Source organism: Melanotaenia boesemani, chromosome 7 (genome assembly GCF_017639745.1).
Source record: "Melanotaenia boesemani isolate fMelBoe1 chromosome 7, fMelBoe1.pri, whole genome shotgun sequence".
Taxonomy (NCBI): Eukaryota; Metazoa; Chordata; class Actinopteri; order Atheriniformes; family Melanotaeniidae; genus Melanotaenia; species Melanotaenia boesemani.
Window position 1 is genome coordinate 2131893 of NC_055688.1, and position 13052 is coordinate 2144944.

Here is a 13052-nt window from a genome sequence, read left to right on the forward strand (position 1 = left end):
TTTAAATGCTAAGGCAGCAAAGATAAAATGTTATCTGCTTTTTTTTTCTTGCTAGGATCAGCCCTACTGACATTTTAGTGAGATTATTGATGATCTTGTCATGTCGACCTGAATGTGGTTGTATTACATACACATCCTGCATTCGGAGTGGAAATTATCACGAAGTCTAGAGGCTTCTTTTGGAGGATATTCGCATGAGGCACATGCAGGCAAAAATTAGGATAACGCTGTTAGATCTCAAAAGAATGTTGCTCAGCAGCTTCATTCAATTGCAAAATCACAATAAATATGACTAGCATTCATGAATGTGCCCATTTTTTAAAAGTGTTGTTCAGGGAGTAAAGCAACAAGGACACAAAATAATTTTACTGGGTTTTACTGACCCAAAATGAATACAAAAATCCAAAAACTAAATTTAACAATACCAGATGGACCAGATTTAAGGCTTCTTAGCTCTTAACCACGACTTTCCTCAACCAGGGAAGGAAGCTTGTCCCACCACAGTAACTCAAAACTTTGTTAAACAAAGTAGACAAGCATCCGTTCATGACCAGATGAAGCACTTGTGAAGCACTGAGGTGTTCCAGCAAATTGGCTCAAAAAATGGATCATTTCATGAGACTTCATTTGCACAAGAAGCCACCTGCTGTTAATGTGTATAAAACAGGCAGAATTGATGCAATCCGTGACACACGTTAATAAAGGCTGTTTGATCCATGTCATGATAGGTTACATCATGATTTTATTTTATCATGTACATGAGATAAAGTGAGGTCAATATTAATTTCCAAGGGAATATTTACAAGAAAAGAAAAAAAAAGAAGAAAAGGGATAGTGAGACTTGAATCCACCACCTCAGAGCCAACACTCCAATCACCTGAGCTATAACACATACACACCATGCTGGGCTTATATATAATAAAGGTGTGAGGAGTAACCATGTTCTGTGTCACTTCTAGATAACTGGAATGGTTTAATCAGGCCGAGGTCGGTAAAAGTGTTCATTTAAAACAACACAATGATCAACAGTTTAGGGAAGATTTTATTACTTTTTATTAAGAAACACTTTTATTTCTACTGTGTTTGAATTTAGTCAAAATTTCTTCTCTTTGTGGAGGATGGACAATTTCTCCAGCCTCTGAAAACATTTTTCATGGGGCAAAATTGAGGCTCACAGTGAGATCTGCTTTCCATACCAGTCATGTGGTACAGCCGGACAGCAAAGAACGTAATCAGTGATGTCACTCCTCAGAAAATAAACAAACCCTGATACACGCTTCAAAGAAAGACTTCCTGGATTACTTGACATGTATGCTCGGTGCAGCACATTCCATCACCTTTACTTAGTGTGTGCTCCAAACCACTATAACAAAATTAATAAATTTAGTCTTTAAAGAAGTGTATTGTGTGAAAGAAATGTGAGAAACTTTACCACCAGCACGTGTTAACGCACAACATTGTTTACTGTCCAATAGAAGCGTAATTTACCCCAAATCTTTGTTTATATGACAGAAGTCTGACAAGTTCTGTTCTGACTGATGTCACATTGTTTTGCTGAGTAATTTAAAAAGTCACCTGACATAAAACCTGGTGCTGGTATTCCCAGAGAACAGTGTGGCACTCTAGGAGGTGTGCGACCTAGCAATGTTAAAAACAGTTGTGCAAACTCAAATATTTGGGACAAAGAGCCTGGACCTATTAACTGTCACTTCTGCAGCCCTCGACTTAGTGAACTTAAATTAAGGAAAAATAAAGGTCATTCTGTTTGGTTCCCAAAATCTGTCACGTCTAGTGTTTCTTGCTGGTCTTTCATATAAAATCATCCAAACTGCTGAAATCTGGAAGGAATATTTGATTCTTACCTTAGTTTTCATGCTCAGGTCAAACATGGAGTTCAGCCTTGTTTTGTTTCCGGATGAAACCAGGTCATTACCCTGTGTTGGACTGGCGACCTGTCCAGGTGCACCTGCCTCTCGCCTGCTGATTGCTGGGATAGACTCCAGCCCCCGTGACCCTGAATTTGTCTAAGCAGTATAGAAAATGGATGAATAAATGAACCAGGTCATTGCTTTTAACTGCAGACTTAGAAAAGGTCATGCATCTTTTGGTCTATTCTATTCTCCTGTAATTCATTATACTCAGGTATCAGTAAAATATTATGATTCACAGTTTTCAGATCCATACAGATAAGAAATGCAGCGCAGTGCATCTGTTTACAGCCACATAAACATTAGTAAATTTAAATGTGGTTTCATGAGGTCTGTCAGCTCTACGTGCTGTATGTGAGTGTGAGGAAAAGGCAACATGTTCTGATATGTTGGCATGTTTGTGTTTGACCGTGAGGACAGGACAGACTGTGGGAGTGATGTGATGGAAACAGATGGTGAGACCGAAATCTGGACCAGATCAGACCGGTGAAGACAAAGAACAGGAATTCCTTCAATTACTCTTTTTTGTTTTTCTGGTTTCCATTTGTCCCTTTTTAGGCCCAGTTCTCTCCTCATGTTTCACTCTCCTCTTTTGTCTCTAATTAGACATAAGTTATTATCCAATGGTCCTAGAATGAAGCACAGTAACTCAGATAGACCATAAACATGCATTTAGGTCTGCAGGAGCCTCCAGCAATGTCACTCACATTAACTGTTCCATCATTCTCTGTTTCCTTCAGTCTTCCACTGATTTGTGAGAGAGGAGAACAATGGATTACAAGGTTTACAGCACAGATGAAAAATGTGGTGGTATTCTTTGCCATTGATGGAGCTTCACAGATGTGGAAGCTGCCCACGTCATAGACTCTAATGCAGCCCCATCCCATCAGAGATGCAGCTTTTCACCTGTCCACTGATAACAAGCTGGATGCTCCCTCTCCTCTTTAGTCTGCAGGACACGCCGTCCATGCTTTCCACAAACTAGTTCACATCTTCGTCCAGCTGACCACAGAACAGTTTTTCACTTTGCCTTAGACCATTTTTCTGGATCCTGTTCACATCTGTCTTCTTTTCTGCATGATGGAACTTTAACCTGCATTTGTGGGTTTCAGACAGTTGGAAGTTTTCCTGAGCCCATGCGTTGATTTCCAGTAAAGAATTGTGTCTGTTTTTAATACAGTGCTGTCTGAAGACCCAAGATCACCAGAATCCAGTTTGACCTTCAGCCTTGCCTCATGCGCACAGAGATTCCTTCTGTTTCTTTGAATATTTTTATGATATTATACACTGTAGATGGTGGAATTATCAAAATCTTTTCAATTTTATGTTGAGGAACCTTTTTCTGAAATTGATCCACAATTTTTAGAACCTGTTTGTCTCAGATTGGTGAACCTCTGTCCATCTTTAGAGGAGAACGGGGGTTGGATGTGAAGCCTTTTCAATGTATAAGAGAAGTCTAAAGTTTCATACAATTCTAATTTAACTTGTGCTTTTATGATAACCATCCCCATTGTGTGGTTGGTTGTCACAATACTATTTCAATGAGGGAAAAAATGCAAAAGAAAAAAAAAAAACATTTTTTTTAATGAAACCTTTAAATTTAAAACATTTAATTTAATATTTTAGTAACAACAACCTCACTTGAAGGCAACAAGCTCACCTATGTCATGAGCTGGCAGAATTTTACATGAAACTTCAGTATTTTAATTTATTACAGAAATTAGCATGCCAATAATCTGTGACCGCTTCTTTGGAAATTTCTGCACCGACATATTTTAACGGTGCCTTTAGGATCCGAGACCTAACATGTGTGACAACCAACCCCATTCTCCCTTAAATCTGAGAGACTCTGCCTCTCTGAAATGCTCCTTTTATACCTGGTCATGTTATTGACCTGTTGCCAGGTAACAGCTCCTCCAGTTGTTTGATTTGTTACTTTTCCAGACTATTGTTGCTCCTGTTCCAACTTTTTACAGACGTGTTGCTGCATCAGATTAAAAATGAGCTCAGACCAACATCAAGACCTGATGCTGTTTAGGTTCTACTGACAATAAAATGTGAGTTTATCAGATTTACAAATCACTGCACTCAGCTTCTTTTCATATTTTACACACCATCCAAAATCTTGGAGCGTAGGGATTGTATGTTCCCCCTCTCAAAGGTTTTTAATACAGTATATAAAATTTCAGATTTTTTTCTTTTATATACACCACAAGGGCCTCCATAGTTAGCAGCAGTATGAAGCTGTTTATGCAGTGGAAAAGTTATGATGCTATCTACTCTATTTTTTTTGTTTTTTTGCTGTCATTCATTCATATAAATAAATAAATAAATAAAACACATTTTGCATGAAAAAGCTTTAAAATTAATATGTTTTCATGAAAGAAAAGGACAGAAAAAAAATCTATTAAAATTGGAAATTAAATTTGGTTTTGAAAAAAGCAGAGATTTTATTTTTAGGTCATATCACCCATACGTATATATCTATCTATACATGTATGTATATATATATATATATATATATATATATATATATATATATATGTATAGATAGATAGATAGATAGATAGATAGATGCTAAGTAATTATTGCTCACACTAACTGCCCATTTTGTTCATTCTTTTATTTTTCCACACACTAACTCCACTACACTGCTTATGGAAGAATTATGATTGAATTGTATTGAAAAATATTAGTGGACAAAACAGCAGTTGATGTGAAGAGTTGCTGTTTTGAAAAGTCAGTTTTCTGTTGATGAAAATGGCTCCTGACAGACTGCAACATGCACTCACGGGCTGACAGACAGACAGGCTTATGAACATGGAAAAACAGACAGCAAAACAGATGCTAGCTGATCTTTTGTTGTCCCTAGGGCGATGGACAGATTGGTCTCCATGGATACAGGATTAAATCATCATTTGACCATCCTGCTGTTAGGGCATACATATGTTTGTATGTTCATTTTATGTTTATTTGATAACTGTGTGTGTATGTGTGACGTGTGTGTGTGTGTGTGTGTGTGTGTGTGTGTGTGTGTGTGTGTGTGTGTGTGTGTGTGTGTGTGAATCACAGATAATTCTCTAATTACACATTTGAAAATACATTCGAAAATAAGTTAATAGGTTGCTTTCGGTAGAGTTTGTTTTAGGGGTACCCAGTCACTACTGGATCACAGCAGGAACATGCCCTTCTGAGAGCAGAACCTGCATGATAGCGGATGAAAGCAGGTTTTGTAAATATTAACATTAAACTTTTATGGTTTTACTGACAGTGCTTCATTCACTTTTCTTTGACCTGTATTTCTTCTCCTAAATCTGATTCTTTGACTACAAAGTCGATCATCGAACACAAGTGCACATGTGGACACTCTTATGCCTGAACAAGGTGTTCGTTATGGACAGTCCACGACGAGCACAGAAGTCCAACAACAAAAAACCACTCAGATTCAGATCGGGGGGCCATTCCTCCCAATCACGCCCCTCTAGGTCTCGCTGTCATTGCCCACATGGGCACTAAACTCCCCCAGCAGAACGAGGGAGTGCCCTCAACCAAGGACTCCAAAAAGGGTGGGTACTCTGAACTCCTGTTTGGTGCATAAGCACAAACAACAGTCAGGACCCATCCCCCAACTGAAGGCACTTTCGTCCACTGGGGTAAATACAGTGAAAACGGACAGGTCAGTGTAGCTCAGGAGGAAGAGCAGTCGGCTTTCAACCGGATGGTACGCGGATCGATTCCAGGCTTCCACTGACTACATGCCGAAGTGTCCTTGGGCAAGACACTTAACCCCACGTTGCCTCCCGATGTGCCTATCGGGGTGTGAATGTGTGTGAATGGGTGAATGTGATAAGTAGTGTAAAGCGCTTTGAGTGGTCAAACTGACTGGAAAAGCGCTATATAAGTACAAGTCCATTTACCATTTACTGTAACTACTAGCACATAAACTGCAAAAGCTAGCACATATTCACAAATAAATTAACCAACAACACTCAATGTTCATATCTACAGCAGGAATACATTAACTAATGTGAACACGGATTATAATATCAGCAGGCTAACTGGAAGCTACAGTGTTAGCTAAGCAATACACCAAAATAACAGAGCTACATTAGCATTCTGTAACTGCTAGCACATATTAATGAATAACCGAATCAACAGTTATTCTATGGGATAAGCTTTGTGCCACTGGGGAGCGAATCTGAATTCTTTATATTTGAATTTGAATCATTCAATTTGAATCTGAATATGCCTGTTTGAATAATTGCTTCAAAAAACTGAATCCAAATGACCATATTTGATATTGAATCTTTGTTTTTTTTTAATGTGTATATTGGTAAAGTTGAAACTTTTGTATTTGAAAAATTCAGATCTGAAATACAAATTCAGATCTGAAATACAAATTCAGATCTGAAATTCAAATTCAGATCTGAAATACAAATTCAGATCTGAAATACAAATTCAGATCTGAAATTCAAATTCAGATCTGAAATACAAATTCAGATCTGAAATACAAATTCAGATCTGAAATTCAAATTCAGATCTGAAATTCAAACTTTTGTGCCACACATCCGGGACCTGACGTGAGGCAAAACTAGTCGATCGCAGATGGAGTAACGTCAGTTTTGTGCAGTTGTTCTCAACAGCTACAGGCAGAGGGAGGGCGAGGGGAGGGTGGCGGTGGGGAGAGAGAGAGAGGGAGAGAAATGGAGAAACGCTAAGATCCAGGCCAGCCACTCTCGCTACAACGGCAGTTACTGTTCCTGCAATGGCACTTGCCGCTTCTGTAGCGGTAGTTACCGTTTCTGTAGTGGTAGTTACCGTTTCTGTAGTGGTAGTTACCGTTTCCTCAACGGTCTCAGTGGTTTGCCACTGTGGGCTGGTTGCAGACTTTTCACATTAGTGGTAACTCCTAATACAAGAAAAATATGCGTAGGTTTGCACAGATTAATCTGCACCTCAAGTGACGTACAGACACCATGTAAGCTATAACGGGCCAGCTTTTTTTTTTTTTTTTGCATTGGTTTGGAAACATTTTAGTAATATCGCTTATTGATAACAATAAACATGTCATTATTTTTTTAACACATAAAATATACTACATATATACGTGTATGTGTATATATATATATATATATATATATATATATATATATATATATATATATATATATATATATAGTAACTTTCCAGATCTGTTCCATTTTGATATTAAATAATCAATGCAATAACCATCATGTAGGCTGAAGATCAAGCCCCTTCATTGTACTTCTTTCTGCGACCTTCATATGCCAGAAGAGGGCGCAACCTTGGAAGATTAAGTCTGTTTTGTATTTGGGACATCATTTACTTGTTTTGTGTGATTAAAACATGAATGGTCTGGGTGAATACTCGATTCTTATTTGGCTGTAGGGTGTCCATATGGACACCTATAAAAAGGAAGTTCTGGTCAAATAGCCTTATTGTTGTAAAATATTGATTTAACGCTAGTTGGTAACTGTGGCAACAGAAACTCGCCAGGCTGCAGACACGCCAGATCACGTCTGTGACGGCGCATCGTTGTGAAAGCAGCTTGCAGACTTATTGGGCTCCGTCAGTCCAGGAGAAACGAGAATGGAGCTTGCTTGCTGAGACAGAGAGACAGTCGACGACCTATTTAAAATTAAATGCAACATTTCATAAAGATGCTGGCATGTCCACCGTGCCATGCGATGTAAACATATTTGAGGCTGATTTCATCATCATGCATCAAAATCCCAGACGATTCTAAAATTCCGGCTGGATGCATTTTTTAGCTTGTAAAAAGAGGACATTTCAGGTAAAAGATGACCTCACTCTATACTATTCAAACTGCCAGCCCATTCACAGATAAATTAACCAAGAACAATCACTGTTTAGGAGGCATACGTTAACTAAAGTTGTCACAGATAATATTAACAGGCTAACTGGAAGCTATATGTAGGATAAGTTAAGCAATATAAATAAATAACCGATATCTAATTTAGTATAATCCTGTAACTTCTAGCACATATTCACAAATAAATGAAACAACAATATCCCCTGTTCATATTCGTAGGTTAGTTAACACATATATGGAGGGACTATGCCTCTCAGTTGGCCTGGGAACGCCATGGGATTCCCCAGGGGAGCTTGAAGAGGTGGCCAGGGAGAGGGAAGTCTGTATCTCGCTGCTTAGGCTAGTGCCCCCATGACTTGACCAGGATAAGCAAGAGGATGGATGGATGGATGGATGATGGATGGATGGACGGACGGATTGACAGACAGATAGATGGATAGATGGATAATGGATGGATGGATGGATGATGGATGGATAGATGATGGATGGATGGATGGTTGATGGATGGATGGATGATGGTGGATGGATGGAAGAATGGATGGATGGATGGATGATGGATGGATGGATGGATGATGGATGGATAGATGATGATGGATGGATGGATGATGGATGGATGGATGGATGGAAGGATGGATGGATGGACGGATGAATGGAAGGATGGATGGATGGATGGATGGATGGATGGACGGATGGATGGATGGATGATGGATGGATGGTGGATGGATGGATGGATGGATGGATGATGGATGGAAGGAAGGATGGATGATGGATGGATGGAAGGATGGATGGATGGATGACGGATGGATGGATGGATGGATGGATGCATGATGGATGGATGGATGATGGATGGATGGTGGATGGATGGAAGAATGGATGGATGGACGGTTGGATGGATGGATGGATGATGGATGGATAGATGATGGATGGATGGATGACAGATGGATGGAAGGATGGATGGATGGACGGATGAATGGACGGATGGATGGATGATGGATGGATGGAAGGATGGATGGATGGATGATGGAAGGATAGATGATGGATGGATGGATGGATGGTGGATGGATGATGGATGGATAGATGATGGATGGATGGAAGAATGGATGGATGGACGGATGGATGGATGGATGGATGGATAGATGATGGAGGGATTTATGGATGGATGGATGGATGGATGGTTGACGGATAGATGGAAGGTTGGATGGATGGACGGATGAATGGACGGATGGATGGATGATGGATGGATGGAAGGATGGATGGATGGATAGATGATGAATGGATGGATGGATGGATGGAAGGATGGATGGATGGATGGATGATGGATGGAAGGCTGGATGGATGATGGATGGATAGATGATGAATGGATGGATGGATGGATGGATGGATGGATGGATGGATGACGGACGGATGGATGGTGGATCGATGGACGGATGGATGATGGATGGATAGATGATGGATGGATGGATGGATGGATGGATGGATGGAAGGATGGATGGATGGATGGATGATGGATGGATAGATGATGAATGGATGGATGGATGATGGATGGATGGATGGATGGATAGATGGATGGATGGACAGATGGGTGGATGGATTATTGATGGATGGATGGATGATGGATCGAAGGATGGATGGATGGTGGATGGATGATGGATGGATAGATGATGGATGGATGGAAGAATGGATGGATGGACGGATGGATGGATGGATGGATGATGGATGGATAGATGATGGAGGGATTTATGGATGAATGGATGGATGGATGGATGACGGATAGATGGAAGGATGGATGGATGGACGGATGAATGGACGGATGGATGGATGATGGATGGATGGAAGGATGGATGGATGGATGATGGATGGATAGATGATGAATGGATGGAAGGATGGATGGAAGGATGGATGGATGGATGGATGATGGATGGAAGGATGGATGGATGATAGATGGATAGATGATGAATGGATGGATGGATGGATGGATGACGGATGGATGGATGATGGATGGTTGGATGGATGGATGGTGGATCGATGGACGGATGGATGATGGATGGATAGATGATGGATGGATTGGTGGATGGATGGATGGATGGATGGAAGGATGGATGGATGGATGGATGATGGATGGATAGATGATGAATGGATGGATGGATGATGGATGGATGGATGGATGGATAGATGGATGGATGGACAGATGGGTGGATGGATTATTGATGGATGGATGGATGATGGATGGAAGGATGGATGGATGGATGGATGATGGATGGATAGATGATGAATGGATGGATGGATGGATGGATGACGGATGGATGGATGATGGATGGATGGATGGTGGATGGATGGATGGATGGATGATGGATGGATAGAATGGATGGATGGATTGATGGATGGATGGATGGATGGATGATGGATGGATAGATGATGAATGGATGGATGGATGATGGATGGATGGCTAGATGATGGATGGATGGATGGATGGAAGGATGGATGGATGGATAGATGATGAATGGATGATGGATGGATAGATAGATGGACAGATGGATGGTTGGACAGACGGGTGGATGGATTATTGATGGATGGATGGATGATGGATGGATGGATGGATGGATGGATAGATGATGAATGGATGATGGATGGATAGATGGATGGACAGATGGATGGATGGACAGACGGGTGGATGGATTATTGATGGATGGATGGATGATAGATGGATGTATGTCAGAGATTCTGCCAGTGGATCTGTTGTATAAGACTTTATAAAATCAGACATGGTAACGACCATTAAATGACTTTGTTTCACCAATCAGACGAAGCCATGCAGTCACATGACCACAGTAAATCCTTGGCAGTATAGTGGAAGAAACTATTCATACCTAGAAGACAGAAAGAAAAAATGCATGAAAAATGGCAGACAACTGTATTATCACTTAAACTGAAGAGGATGAACACCCCTGGTTTACACACACACTGTTTAAAAGCTCAGCAGTATGATGTGGTGTCTTCTGTGCTTGCCCAAATAAACCAACATTTCAGCTACAAAAACATCCTGACGACACATTGTGGTAACTTTAACCTAAATTCCTTTTTTTTGCTGTGGTTCGGTGTCTTCTGAGGTTACAGAATTCCAGTCTGTTGAGTCAGTTTAATCTTTCCTTCAGAAAAGACACATCAACTCAATAACATGGTCAGTACAAACAAATCAGAGCTTAAAGGTGTGGTGAAGTCACATTGTATACAACATGCATTAAATGAAAAAAAGGCCCGAACATGCAGTGAGAAGGTTTCAATTCCTTACTGAGTGCTACATTTCATAACAACTGGATGTCTGACTGGATATATACACATAAATGCAGAAATAAATAAACACTGCTGGAAAATTTGGCTTGAAATAATGAATGTGAATGCTGCTCCATTATTGGGAAACGTTCAGAGAAGTGAGAGGCCATATGCAATGCCGGTCTTTAATATAAGCAACATAGGTGATCACCTAGGGCACCATCTGCTGAATGGGGGGGGGGGGGGTATCGCACTTCTACCAGCAGGCTGGGTTGCCAAAAAGAGGGGGTAAAGGAGAAGGATTCTAGGGGCCCATGATTGACCCAGAAGGGCCCTCAATGCAATTGTAAGACTAACAAAATTATCTAATACTCAATGATAAACTTACAATCACACAAACATTGTACTTACAATGCATTGGTATCACTAAGTTTCTTTGTTTTAAAAACATTTATGAACACCCACCCCCCTTCTATATTTCCCTTAAATGGTTCAGTCCAGAGCCCTTCGTTGTAAGAGCGGTCCCGTGGATCATGGAGCCTCCAAACAAACCCCGCGCTGGTAGCTTCTACTACGAGACAGACAGCAGCGATGGGATTACTGAGGGTGAAAACTAAATAAACACATACACGTTTGTCACTCAATGCATTATGTTAATGTTGATTTAAGTGATAATCAAGTCATGTTTTAAGTGTAACCAGCACAATAATTTCATACATTTTTGGAGGGAAATATTCATCTCAACCAACAAGCTAGCATTTATTAAAGATCAGACATGATGGTTCTCATTAGCCTCTTTATTTCTTACTGCTAACCGTCCTTACAATTCACTTAGTATGGTTAAATGATCAGGTTGTTAGGGCTTACTTTCATCTGTTAAAGCCAGCCGTGTGGTAGCATGTATGTCCCAGCAGTATGGACTTAAAGTCAAAGACACAATGCAGACAACACCGAAGATCCCCTTCAGACAGACTCTGTCTCTCAGCTGCATTTCAATGGTTTGTATTTAAAAGTCCAAATCTGCACCGTCTCTCTTAAACTGGATTTTTAAAACTTGATAATGCTTAGTTTATGTTCTTCCATTTTGTCTTTTTATTTTAAATTATGCTTCATATATTCTTGTTTTTAATGTCTTTGTAAAGCCCTTTGAATCACATGTTGTTAAATTTTGCTGTACAAATAAAGTTGTTTTGCTTTGAATGTAAAAGGAAAAGTCTCACTGAGTAACAACCTGGTTTAACTAAAAATTCACCTGAACTACTGGTGGGACTGGCACCGACAGGACAAGAAAACAAGGGAAACCTTTAAAAAACAAACGTTTTATTGACATAAGACAACAGAGAAAGGCCATAAAGTAAATAAATCAGTTTCAGTTTGTATAATGAAATGATAAAAATAAACCTCGGGGAAGGAAAAATGACAAACTGATGGATGTCAGTGTTCCTGCGTGTTGCACCTGAATAAAGATTTTTTAATGACAGTAATGGCTAAATTAGCTACAGAACATGAATGTAGAACAGCTGCAACGAGCTAATATCAATGAGTGATACCAGATAAGTCAACAAGTATGTGTGAAAAAGTAATGCAAGAGTAAAAAAGGAAGATAAATGAGTTATAGTGAATAGAGATGCACAGGGAATCTGTGAAATTAAATTAATTAGGAATAAATTTAGGTGATTATTAGTTATTGGTGGAACGTGGAAAGCAAAAGGGTACAAGGCAGTTTTAATAAATATTTAAACAGTTTCAATAAAATTTAATGGAGAAAAGTCAGTAGGCTCTGGATAAAACCTGACAGGTCATGTAATGGTTATATATAACATTTTACAGACAAGAAAACAATTATGGTGAACTGTGCAGCATTTGGATGCTCCAACCGGTCTGAAACAGGCTTCCTATGGTATGGATTCCCGAGGGACCCAGAACTGAGAAGGAGCTGGCTTGTAACAGTCGGCAGGAAGGATTTTAATATAGCTGCATGAATAAGCAAATAAGAATCT